A 14584-nucleotide genomic window follows, 5' to 3' on the forward strand; every position below is an offset into this window, starting at 1 on the left:
AAGAGGAGATAACTGAATTGTTAAGACAATGAGTATTAATATATTACTACATTGTCATTATCTAGAAAACATTTTGGAAAAAACATTCACTTTTAGATTTTGGTGTTGCTGGTCATCCAGTTGCGGTTGATCGGATCAATGGTAACTTTTTGTAAGACGGGGCCCTGGTCATAGATAACGAACGCAAACAATGCACATCGTCTTTTGTCTTACTGGATAGTTTATAGATTTATCTCCTATGTTACCCCAAACATTCATTGGCAGTGCGTAACCTGCATTGATGACTTTCATTCTTAGAACACCTTGCAGTTAAACATATTCTTAGTTATGCATTGAGGTTTTGTGGGTTTACAATTTTTATTTCTGCTAATTATTTATTTATATAATTTATTTGTTTATTTATTTATTCATTTATTTATTTATTCATCTCTATAATTGATAACTATTATTATCACCATTGTTCCTATTAATGTCACTGTTAATTACTAATACTAATACTACTGCTACTATACTACTACACTACTACTACTACTTCTACTACTACTACTACTACTACTACTACTACTACTACTACTACTACTACTACTACTACTACTACTACTACTACTATTACTACTACTACTACTTCTACTACTACTATTGCCTACTACTATTCTTATTATATTATTACTATCGTTATGATTTATGCCTCCATCTGTATGCGAGGGGTTAGCCAAGCATACCACATTTTTATGGCGTAACAAAAAAATACATGAATTGGGCAACAAAACAAACTGCCCCTTATTCTCAAGTCCAGTTCAACTTACACCATGGTCTTACTTAATTCTCTTTGCAATTGGCAGTACATAAGGCCTCCATAACTGAACGCCAGTTTTTTATGTTCTTGGCGAATATCAAACTAAGCCCGAGTTCGAAATACAAGCCACTGGAATCTGCCAAAACGGCCTATACCAGTATGAATCAATATTGCTGAATCGCGTTTCAAATTTCCTTAAAGATTTTTGTTTCAAAAAATTATAGTTATAAAAAAATATGGACAACTTTTGTTTTAAACTAAGTTATACAACGCTTTTCATTTAGCTAAGTTTATATGCCCCAAAAGGTTATATATTTCCTTAATTGGGACATAATAAAAATTTATTCCATTGCGCTGCCTCAATTCAACGGGGGGGGGGGGGGGGAGGTGTCTTGGGAAATGTCATATTTAGACTGACTTAAGCGTTGTACTTTATTACTTTTATACATTCTAGTTACTAGGTGAAGCGAAACGGTACAAAAAATTATCCGAGATCTATAAAACATCCACGGCTCAATCGTTCACCAAGATCAATTCTAATACTCAACGAACCCTAAACCAATTTTACGTCATTGTTCCCAAGAATGCTAATCGATATCTTTTTCTCGAACGCCAGTCGATGCGGTCTTGTTTCGTTGATTGTCCCGTGAACTCCCGTTACCCTGTGGCCCTGTCACACCATACCAGCGAAAACAGATTCCAATCGGATCGATAGTTTTTCATTGATATGTGATAACTTTGGTTGGTCTGGAGTCGGATTTGTCGATGTGACTGCGGCTTGACGATCGACATCGGGTATGAATGAATGTTCTTTTACTGATCTACTAGAAAAAAAAACTTTTGCACTACCTCGGTTGCATTTGCTCTCGACGGCCGTACGCGCAAAACAGCCGTTAAAAATGTTTTGTAACAGCTACATAATAGTGGGGTTTGCATAAAAATGAATAGGACGGTTTATTTCGACTCGCCCTACGGTCGTCGTAGAGCAAATGTGACCGAGGTATTAACGATCATGAAAGTTCACCGGTGTTGGTTGAAAATATTGAATTTTTTTAACGTTTTCTCTCAACAGAGGTGGAAGGAATATCGGAGAATTACCTCGGAATTTTCTGCTACTAGCTGCAGTCTCCCATTCGAACTTAGTTATTACCTCTATCTATCGCTAAACTTCATGGTTCATCATTTCATTTTGTCGGAAAATAAATCCGAAATTTGAAAATCGATTTTCTCTGCTTTATTACCCCTTAAACAACAACAACAACAATAATCAAAACAGACTCTGAACAACAGACACAAGAAATGAGCGAAGAATTCAATTCTATTAAAATTATTGATTCAATAATTTATTCAATTTAACAATGTGTTATCCTTAATAGAGTCTATCTCAAGAGTCGAACTCCAATTTTGGCTTGGAATTAACATTGACTTCAACAATATACATTGTAGTTGTAATTAAAGTGTATACCCTTGATATTAACCATCGTAGACAATAAGGAGTTTTCACAACCACTACATGCAACGTACACAGCAAAAACTGTGGTGTTAACCGGTGTAGATAGAGGACCACACCAGTTAGTGTACACCGGTGTTAAATTGTCAGTGTTAGTTCAACACCTATATAGGTGTTATTACAACACCATTGGTAGTTACATTAACGCACTTTTGTGTTGTGTTCAATCTCTAGGGTGAAATTTTAACACCTCAGGGTGTGGTCCTGTATTAACACCAACTGGTGTCAGTTTTAACACCACATTTTTTTACAGTGTAGAGCATTGTCGAAAGCCCTTCATGACTAAGAAGTCTTGGTCGAAAATCAGTGAATCAGAAAGACGGCCGACCTGGAGGTCGGGGGTTCAAACCTCGGCCGGCGCGTCAGACCAAAAGACGATAAAAGATGGGAGTAGCTGTTACCCTGTTTGTCGTTCAACGATTAAAGGGATAGAGCCTCGTCGCTCTGGCGCTGCACGGTGGCTGCCGGCCCACGATCAATTGGGCAAAGCAAATTTTCGGAACATTTCATTTCATGTCTATTTCGAACGATAAAATATGGATTTTCGTTTGCAATTTTTCGTCATCTCAGAATCCCAGGAAGATCTGCTGACCTCATTCGCCAATTTTCGACAAAGGCCTCTGAGCTATTCATTGTCATTTGAAGGACAGTTTCAATAGGTTTAGTGTAGTATGTCGTATATTCCGTCCCCCGTGTAATTACGGAAACTCGCTCATAATCATCATCACCATGAGCACCATAGATTCAAGAATATCATCTTTCAATCCAATTATTCGACTGATCTTCTAGATAAAATTCAGATAAGATTAAGTTATATCTAAATTTAAAAATATTGATCCAGGTAAAAAAAGACACAATCATATTGCGTCAATTTGGCATGCTTTTTGATTTTCTCAGCTCGACTAAAGGGCTTCTTCATTTAAACCCATGTTCAGCCTCTGTCGGATATCATATTGGACAATAATTTTATTTAAAAACGTTACTAAAAACCGCGCAAAATACAGCGTAAGGTATTAAAGCACACCTAGTTCAATGTCAAGGAAGAAGAAGTAACTGATTGTTGGTAATTTGGACAAGCTCAAATCATCTTTGAACATACTTTCTATTTGCTGAAGGCAATTCTGTCATTTTTACATCATATAATGTAATGTAATGAAAGATAAACGTAAATTAAAACATAAAAGTTAAGTCACTGTTTGGAATAAGTGGTGTAAAATTACACTCTTGTTTTCATTATCCTGAAGCGGTCTCGTAATTAGCTGCATATATAGTGATTCGGGAATGGTAAAATCGCGGTAGAACCATGATTCTTGTATTTCTTGTTATTGATAAAAGCCATGCTATAAACCCAAAAGTATACACTGTAAAATTGTGGTGTTTAAAACTGACACAATTTGGTGTTAATAGAGGACCGCACCCTGAGGTGTTAAAATTACACCCTAGAGATTAAACATAAAACTAAAGAGTGTAAATGTAACAACAAAAGTTGTTGTAATAACACCTATAGGTGTAAAACTAACACACTAGTTTAACATCGGTGTAAAATAACTGGTGTGGTCCGCTATGTACACGGTTAACACCACAGTTTTTGCTGTGTAATAATAGGTCACAGTTCATTTATTGACTGTAGTTATCATATGATAAGACAATGGTAAAACCACGATTGCCTTGTTTGATTTGTACATGGAACTATGTCATGGGAAAGGTGATCATAGTTTAAAACCAGTGAACGTAGAGGGCGTTAACAATTTACATGAACACTGCAGGTGCCACCCGCGTTAAACATTTTCTATAGAAATTTTTATAGGAATGTCTATTTCTTCATGAAGAATATATTAGGACAAAAATAAAGAGTCAAATATTTACTATCGGTGGATAGGATATATATCTGGCAGTCCATATATGACCAGAAAAGGGTACCTAAGCCGGACCATTTTAAAAATAAATCGGCATTTATGAAAACATCTGACAGGAACAAATTCTTAACCTGATAGGCCTACAGTAAAATAACTATAATTCTTCCGCCAGTCAAATAGTTCCAAAAGTTAAGTAGATTTCCCCTATATTGGAAAAGGAAGTTCATTTGTTGCCTTTAATAGAATCAGTGTTAGATGCACTTCAAAAACACCCAATGTTGGGTAGAAAGGAAAGATGCATGTTTACTTGGTATTTCAACGCAACATTGCGAAAATTTTACAAAAATATTGGGTATCTATTTACCGAACCAACATGCATGTTTCCATTCTACCAAATATTGCGTAAACCTTTTGCGTCCACTTTTGCCAATCAGCTATATCAAAATACAAATTTGGGTTGGGTCGAATGAATATCTTTTGCGTTTCTGTTGTAGGCCTTATTAGGCTCGTGATATATCTGCACAGTGTTGACGCCCTCTACGTTCATTGGTACCAACATTAATGCTGGATAGAACTACAGAGTATCACACAGTGCAACACAGTGTGTTCACATAGTGGATTTTGTGAAGATATAATTCATATACTCTAATTAAAAGTGTGAAATAGGCCTAAAATTTCACACGGTTGACCAATAGGTCTACGTGAGTGTTCATGGTATGTGTTCATATAGTGGACTATGTGAAGATGTGATTCACACTTAAAATGGTTAAAATAAGATTTAACAGTGTGAAGGTGACTCTACAAAGTATTTCACAATGTGAACACACCGCTATGAATGTGACACTGTGTACTTTCCGGCGGGGTTATGACATGTTGCATGGTCAATTAAGTTCATGAAAAGGTGGTCATTATTATATCTAAAAATAAACAGACCAAGTTTATATAGTTCTTAAATCAGAGTTTTGACAGGAGAACTAATATTTTATCAGATCAAAATTGTTCCAGATTGACACCTAAAACCTGAATTTTACAACGCTGCCATAAAATATAAGCCGAAACGAAGCTCTGATAATTATTTGTAAATAGTACAAAACACGAACTGCAAAGAACCGACGGCTTGCATCAGCAGAGCTTCATTACCTCCATATTTGATATTACGATATTGGAAAATAAGTTAACACAAAGTTCATTTCAGTAAATAAATATAGTTGTATCTTCACAAAATCGATACTTTTATATACATTTAAGCAAACTGACATGAGTTAAAGCATAAATGATCTTGATGTTCGTTCAAACGTATGTATTGTATATGCTCCTAGTATACACAATTGGCGCTTCTGAGCTGCGCACAACTCGTAAAGGCTCCCCACTGCGCACTTTAGATTCCTTGGGCGGAATATAACTTGGCCACTGCAGTTCTCTGTCTTTGACGTTCCCATTCTTGTTTTTTCTCGAGTAGCTCTCTGCTATTTCAAGGGCAATACTGGCAACGGATCTAAAGCTGGATTGTCTGCTTGTTCTGCTTGTCCGATAACTGCTGTTGCTTCTCCTTGGAAACTGATCGCGAGAAAAGACAGGATTATCATAAGTGAACGTACTACTTGCTAAAGAATGCGTGTCGTCATCTCTTAGTCTGTAGGATTTGCTCAAGGATGACATTATTTCACCTTCCGTGCGCGCGATATCGTAATACAAAGGTCTTTCCCTGCACGAGCCCAAATCCTGCGCTATGGAATCGCGCAGGTTTGACGATATATGCTGAGCTTGGTGTAGTTCTTTTGCGATACAGTTGCGCAGTTCTTCAAATTGGGACGATGTGCTGCCGACACTTCGAAGACTGTTCGCTCTTCTCCTGCGTATGCTTTGCACGCTTAAGCTCTCCCGTCGACCAGTTGTTGGAGGTATTAACGCAGATGAAGTCGATCGATCTAAAACATTTTTATCTTCCAAATCAACAACCGTCACTGCTTCTCCCTCCATTGAAATACCTTTCGTTGATGTTCCTTTGCTCTTTTTCGGCGACCTTTTCTTTTTCTTAACGGGACTGTTCTGTTGAGAGCCCCGGACTCCTGGGCGTAATCTACTGGCTTCTCCGTGACGGACTTTTCGCTGACACTTGGCTCTGTACCAATCGATGTGGGATCTTCTTGGCTGGTGGCCGATGAGGAACCATCGAAATCACATCCACTGTCATGGCGGCCGTCACCATCGACAATAAGCTGGCAGAGTTTTTCCTTGGCAACCCCAACATGACTCTGAAGCAACTTGATGGTATCATCTTTCTGCGAATGAAAAATAAAATCGACAAACTTATAATGGTAGGGCAAGGATATATTTGTCATAGAACTTAATTCATAAGGTTAATTTATTAATTTGATCCCCAAAAGGACACACTGTCCCTCAGAGTGGAACAAGACTATTATCGGTACACCGTGGACTATTTTTGCACTTGGAGCAGTGTGTATCAAATTTTAACATGGACCACAATGTGAACACACTGTGAACAATCACACTGTATAGCTGTCCACAGTATTGAATTCTAGCACTTTAAAAGTTGTATTCTGAAGTCGGGTTTAACTTAAACTCGGGTTTAAAGCTCTCGTTTTAGGTATGGATAGCCAATTGTTACATCAATCACTAACAGTAGAGATATCATATTTCAGCTCATTTCGCTCTCGAGTCATTCATAATTGTCTAGGAAGTATAAATAAAATGATTGTCTTCACCATCGATGAATCAAGAAGGAGCATAGTAAACATAAGAAACATACAACTTAATAAAATTTTTGACACTTTTGGCTTAAAGGGGAATGAAACCTTTGGAACAGATATGCTTGTGTAGAAACAGAAAAATCAAAGAATAAGAATAAAGAAAGTTTGAGAAAAATCGGACAAATAATGAGAAAGTTATGAGCATTTGAATATTGCAATCACTAATATGCATTACATGTCCTCATGCAGACAGAACACATGATTTATGGATAGATGTGATAAAAGAGGCAATTCTAGTGAAATAAATATTAGACATGTTAGAGTAATGGGGAGAGTTGTTCACAAGTGACATCACACATCTTTGTCGCATTGCCAATTTGCTATCTCCATAGCATTATAGTGATCGCAATATTCAAATGCTCATAACTTTCTCATTATTTGTCCGATTTTTCTCAAACTTTCTTTGAACTGTTTCTTTGATTTTTCTGTTTTCACACAAGCTATTTTGTTCCAATGGTTTCATTCTCCTTTAACATAAAAATTTTAGCACAGAGTTAGACCATGGTCTAAGTTAGACCTGACTTGGGCTGATAGTGTGAATCACAATCTTCAAATATGTCGCTATCTGAACACAGTGTGAACACCCAGTCACAGTGTATAGGAGTCCACAGTGTCGAACTGTGGCAGTTTAACAGTGTGGAGCACATCTCCACATAGGTGACTATAGGGATACATTGGGTGCTTTCAAGTTCAGTGTTGACTTTTTGGTGTTGGTGTTTGGTCAATTTTTACACGATTATAACACCAAACATAAAATGAGGATGGTCCCGAAAAGCGGGTCGAAAAGTCAGTCACTCGTTGTTGAGATGTCAATAATGTGATCTTGATCAGGTTTTACAAACTCTGATTAAATTTTGGAGCTAGGGGAAGCAATCGAAATTTCAACACTAACACCAAGGCCAACACTGAACTTGAAATCACCCGTTGTGTGCAGGTGTGACACAGTGCTAGTCTTGCGACCGACAGTGATAGTCTCGTAATGTTATAGATCAGATATCGTTTGATTATTATGTGTCACTATACAGGTTATATCAAACCATTATAATTATTGTGCTGCACTTAACCCGGGAGGCAGTTTCATAAAGCTGTTCATAAGTTAAGAGCGACTTAAAAAACGACTGGTGATCCTTTCTTACGCACTAAACCGTCGCATTTTGTGTATACCATTTACCAAATCAAAGGATCACCAGTCTTTCTTAAAGTCGTTGTTATCTTACGAACAGCTTTATGAAACACCCACCAGGTTAGGTGAATGGGTACCCAGCAAGGTTAATTCCTTGAATCCGCTGAGCACTTGGACGCAGCTGGAGCTAAAGCTGGGGTAATAATGATAATTATACATAATGCGCCTCGGAATAGATAATTTCTAGATACATGTAGATAGCATTATATAAATGCTTAGTATTATTTTATTACCATTATTATTATCATTATCAAATTTATGATTATTAACAAACGGCTCTCACCTCGCCAAGCGATCGTTTTAAAGCTGCATTTTCCGCAGATAAGAGAAATAACTCCTCTTCTACTTGATTGAATGATTGACCGTGATTGGTTGCTATGTATGACGACGTAAGCGTCCTTGACAATGGCATTGTAGCATCCGGGTTGTCCTTCCAAGCAAGTATCTAGATACAAAGAGAGTATAATTCAAGAGATGGGTTACTTCTATACTAGTAGGCAAAGAGAGAGAGGAAAAGTTTGTTTGCCATAACCTGACGGACCCGAACCTGTCAGCTTTTATTAAAAAAAATAGAACCCCCGCCCCCAAAAGGGGGAGCAGAAAGATCCCAATCTTTTATTTTCATCCTTTTTTCCAACAAAAACATCATCTATACCTTAAGTGGACACTGGTTTCTGGTCGAATGCGCATTAACAATGACACGTTATTTTACATACTTAAAAAAATTGGGATAATATGAAAAAAAAAATCCTCACCCATATATCATTCATTCATATTATCATCAATGTCCGCTTTGATTTGTAACCTACCTTTGGAAGATGAACCAAGACCAGGACTTCTGTCGTACAGATAAGCAAGACCAAGGCCAGACAAGAGTACCACACGTTGGGCCACCGCCACATCGTCGACGAAAGAGCCGTCGTCATGGAAACCAGGACGACACAGGTATACACAGAGATGATGATGCACCTTGCATCGTTCATTGCGCTGAGGGCGACATTCCTAGTTGCCCATGAAAGATGTGTGCCGTAGAGTAGAATAATACATTTATAAACGTAGGTGACAAGCAGCCAGATTTCATGATAGTGGGAGTGGCATACGTAGACCGCATCTTTCCATGTGGGCGTGGTTTGTGGTGTTGTCAAGGGATTTTCAGTTGATTGAGTTGTTGCTTTCTACAGAGGATGATAACAGCAGGAATGTCATACAAAATTTTTCATCTTTTCAAAAATTATAATAGAGTATTAAATTGTGCAAGGCGAGCACCCAAAAGGATTTTTCAAAATGCTCTATTTCTGTGATGTCCTTATCTCTAACTCGACGTTGGACATGTTGGAGCGCATTTCGACTAAATATTAAATACACGTAATTGGTATTAAACACTTACTTAACGTGTTAGGTATATCAGTATGATTTTTAAGTCATCACTCCCTATATACACAAAAATATGTTCAAATACTGAATGCAAACGAGATCAATATCATCCAATCCATGAATGAAATTAATAACTTCTAAATCTGGAAATAAAGCAGAGTAAGGAGGCCACCAGATCAGTTTAATTCCCTCTCAAAGTTATGAAATCTTCATACAAATAGTAACATTATAACTGGGCATTATTAGATATACTACCTATCTGCATGTTTGTTATCTATGGTAGATATGAAGTATAATAACAAAAGAAAAACAAATCCGCATTTCAGAAATGACCTTGGGCATCGATCTCCGCAAACGTCTGCAAACACTGCAATCTGCATTTATTTATTTATTCATCAATACTTCGAGATGGTCTCAATTCATAATCTGAATGCCTACCTGCGACGTCACCGGAAGTACTTGCACCTGGCATTGTGGGGGATCGAAGATCAGCCATATTGCCATGATGAGAGAATCAACGAGAAGTAAACAAGCTATTATTCCGATTAGCTTATTATCTCGTATCACCTGCAAGGGTATTCAAGAAAAATCGAGAAAAAGGGTTTGCTCTATTTGAGAAGGTCAAAACTTAACTTGAAGTTTAATAAGTTGAAAGCAAAAATGTTCAAGGATTCAGAGACATGAGGCTTATAGAGTTCAAAGAGAGATGGAAAATAGTTTGTGCGTATTTGCTTAAGATACAAAGCCCACACCTGCTCGAGAAGTTTAACGTCTTCACTCTAAAAATAAATTGTTAAATCAACATTTAAAACGTTGGAGAGGTGACAACCTAATCCAAATATTGTATCCAACCTGGTATTTTAATTTTGTTCGAACCATTTAAAGTGGTAAATGCAACTTTTATGAAAGTTTGTCCCCTCCAACCTTTCAAATGTTGAGTTAACATTTCATTTTAGAGTGTGTTCTGAGTTAAGTACCCAGTAAAACAAGGCTATGATGCTAACACAACAGCAGTCGGTGATGTGTGAGAGGACTGCACTAACAATTTTATGCTAGTGTTAAAATTGGGGAGCGTTTCATCTACAGTTATGTCCGACAAGTGGTCAGATCTGACAACTTTCCTTGAATCTGATTAACTAAAAAATACTGTTACTATGGCGACTGTCGGATAAAACGTCCGACAAGTACTTTCATGAAACGCTCCCCTTGTGTCATTGCATAGAGGGAGAGAGAGAGAGAGAGAGGGGGTACATTTTACCCCTTCCTTGGGCGTAGTCTTATCAAAAGAAAAAGAAGGGGTGGCGGATCTACGGGGGGGGGGGGGTTACGACGCAGAATGTAGCGGCTAAGGAAAGAAGAATATACTAAAACGCCAAATACTTGGTCAAATCGCCCTTTCAGCAAAAAGCCAATTCCGCTACATGAATTTTAAGCTACAATATAATAATGTCTCTCAAATAGAGTCTCATTCCATCTTACCATCCGTTTTGCACCAGTGTGTCCGAATATTCTATAAACTCGCCAAGACTTGGTGAAGAGAGACCCGTAGACTAACGTGAAACCGCATATGAGCAAGAACAAACGTGTCTGAAAATGAATACATACATAACATTATAAATGCAAAAAATGGTCAGTCACATCATGGAGCTAGCCCCATGATCACACCAACGAAACTGATTTGACACCGATCGATTTGTTGGAAAAACGTGGTAATAATAATAAAAAGACAATTTTTATAAAGCGCTTTTCCCAGAATGGCCCAAAGCGCTTTGCATCATATTATTACCCCGGTCATTGGATTCATTTCGATCCCGCACGAAAAGTGCACAATTTCCACTCCCAGGGAGCATTCCTTGCATTCATCGCAGCCTCATTATGGCGCTGGCAATTTCAAACATACAATATCTTTCGCATCCTACCGGGTACCCATTTAGCACCTGGGTCGAGAGTGGCAAAGTGTGGATTAACGTCTTGCCAAAGGACGCTAGACCGCGGTGGGATTCGAACCTACGACCCTCTGTTTACAAGGCGAGAGTCAGAACCACTACACCACGGCTCTGGGATAAATGTGGCAAATTTGGAGACACAGACAGGACATTTCTTACCGAAGTACCGAGTTCTTAATAGAAAAGTAATCAAAAGTTTTTGTCAAAACTAGTTTAATGTTATAATCCTAGAAATCGTGTCGTATGTCTGAGCTTTAAGGACTTAATATAATTCCATTACACGAGTATAAATATAGTAAAATCATGTTTAAGATCCCTATTGGGAGAAAGTTTGAAAAGTACATAATATACCTTGCAGAGTGCTGTTAAGGTTTCTAGTGATGACGTATTACTGTCGATTCCAAGGAGGATCACGCATGCGTAGATGAGAATGGTACCAAGTACAATCAGTATATTCAAATTAGGGCTTGACATTTTTATTAACCTATTGAAAAAAGAAAGAAGAAATGAATCACATTAATAATCGAAACGGTTCTCTCTAGTACACTGACGAACGGATTTGCAGGAAATAAGAGTGTGTTCACAGTGTGTTAACGGTGTGTTCACAGTGTGTTCAGATTGTGTTCACAGTGTGTTCCGAGTGTGTTCATGGTGTCTTCTGTGTGTGATCACAGCGTGTTTATGGTGTGTTTAATGTGTGTTCATGGTGTGTTATTAGTGTGATCACACTATGTTCAGAATGTGTTGAGAGTGTATTCAGAGTGTGTTCTGTGTGTGTTCAAAGTGTGTTTTCACAGTATGTTAACAGTGTGTTTAGAGTGTGTCCAGAGTGTGTTCTGTGTGTGCTCACAGTGTGTTCGCAGTATGTTAACAGTGTTTAGAGTGTGTTCTGTGTGGCTCACAGTGTGTTCGCAGTGTGTGGAGAGTGTGTTCACATTGTATTCAACATGTGCTCACAGTGCGTTCATAGTGTGTTCACAGTCTGTTCAGTGTCTTCACAGTGTATTTACAGTATGTTGAGAGTGTGTTCACAGTGTATTCAGTGTGTGTTCTGTGAGTGCTCAGTGTGTTTAATGTGTGTTCACTGTTTATTCAGTGTATTCACCGTGTGTTTACAGTTCGATCATAGTATGTTCACATTATGTTCAAAGGGTGTTTAGTGTGGAATCACCTTCACACCGTCAAATGTGAGATGTAAGAAATGTTAATTACAATGTCACACCTTGTTAACACACTCTGAACATTTTCATGCCTACTGTACAAGTTTCCACAGCGTTTCATTTTGAACAATAACATTAAAATCAGTAAAGTTATTTAAGATTATTCTTATTATGCTCCAGCCAGAGTCACACGAACAAAACAGACTCATGTCTGACACATTATCTGGATGACACCTCAAGAAACGTCATAGCTTCCATCAGTCTGGAGTCGAATTCGTATAAAATGTATCTTGTAATTGTGAATAATTATTAACTTCTTATCTTCGCATCTGCTTGTATTAAGCACAACAATGGCAATGTGAGTCTTAAGTTCATCGGCATCGTGGTGCCATATTTAAACCCTATCAGATACGACTTTTATGCATTTGTTTAAGATACGATAATCATGTTCGATTATTTCTTTTCAAATTAATTATCGTGGAAATAATCTTGAGGCTACCTTACCTACTATATCTGATACTAAAGAGTGAAAATAGCAACGACATCATTGTATTAGATATAGTGCATTAAATAACTCATCAGACACTATTTTTAGAGCCTTTCAGAGTCATGTTAATGATATTCGACTTTTTTTCAAATCAATTATCGTTAGACTTGCATGAGGCCACCGTTGATTATGATTTGCGATAACTCATATTGAATACTTGAAGGAAAATGAAACCTTTGGAACAAGATAGCTTGTGTAAAAACAGAAAAATCAAAGAAAGAGATCAACGAAAGTTTTAGAAAAATTGATTTCCATAGCATTAGTGATTGCAATATTCAAATGCTCACAGATTTCTCATGTTTTGTCTGATTTTTCTCAAACTTTCTCCGATCTTATTCTTTATTTTTTTCTTTCCACACAAGCCCACTTTTTCCAAGTGTTTCATTCCCCTTTAACACAAATATGAAAATATGATTCTTGAATCAATATAGATATAGAGGTACGATTTCGCATATCTTTATTAAGATCATGACAATCAGTTCTATTTTTTTTTTGAATTAATTATCGTGGAAATAAACTTGAGGCCACCTTACCTATGATTTCGATATCTGATATTGAAGACGAGAAACACGGTAGATAGCACCAGACCTAGCAATGTCAACACACAGACACATCCGAAGAGCACCGGGGAGATGGTCCGAAATCGATAAGATGTCTCATCGTGGACCCCATCCATCATTCCATCCTCCTCCGTTTCCATGGCAACGGTGGGCGCTGTTGTGATGAAGTGAAGGGTTGGGGATGTCGATGTCCCGTTGCTATGCGAAATGTTGGCGCTCATTTCTGTTGGAGATATGAAGATACGCAGAAATGAATACATTGTATTGCTACTGTCTATGAAAATGATTAGATTGAATGAGATCGATTAGAAGTCGTATGGATATTTTTTTAAAGCTAGAGGGATTGTATCCAATTCAAAATGCAAAACAAATGTCTTCTTATTTTTCGTCCTGAAATATTCATTTATTGAGAGGAGGTATAAGTATGATATATTTTCAATCAGACGATACATACAACAAATACATATATGGCATAGACATATCCCTCCTGCAACATGTAGAAAGAACACTGTCCCACAGTGTGAAATTGCTCCACACTAAGAAGATTTTTACAGTGTTAATTACAGACAGTCCCTAATGTATACACACGATGAGCACAGACACTGCTGTGGTCCATGGTGTGAAATTATCGACACACTGTTCAATTTGAGAAGGTGTATAAGTGTTAATCACATCTGCACATAGTCCTCTTTGTGAACACACTGTGATCGTTTTTACACTGATGTGTTCACAGTGTAAATATTGTAAACGTCTTCATACTGTTCAATTTGAGCATCTTAAGTGTGAAATCGCCCAATCACATGTCAGATTAAGTGCCCACACCATCGAGTTGTCCGCAGTACACAGCAAAAGTGTGGTGTCAACCGGTGTACATAGAGGAC

General features: G+C 37.6%; 1 pseudogene; it reads right to left on the reverse strand.

Moving 5' to 3' along the window:
• Nucleotides 1-3882: 3882 nt before the first annotated feature.
• LOC121420465 lies at nucleotides 3883-13925 on the reverse strand (annotated as a pseudogene).
• Nucleotides 13926-14584: the final 659 nt, after the last annotated feature.

Source organism: Lytechinus variegatus, chromosome 8 (assembly GCF_018143015.1).
Source record: "Lytechinus variegatus isolate NC3 chromosome 8, Lvar_3.0, whole genome shotgun sequence".
Taxonomy (NCBI): Eukaryota; Metazoa; Echinodermata; class Echinoidea; order Temnopleuroida; family Toxopneustidae; genus Lytechinus; species Lytechinus variegatus.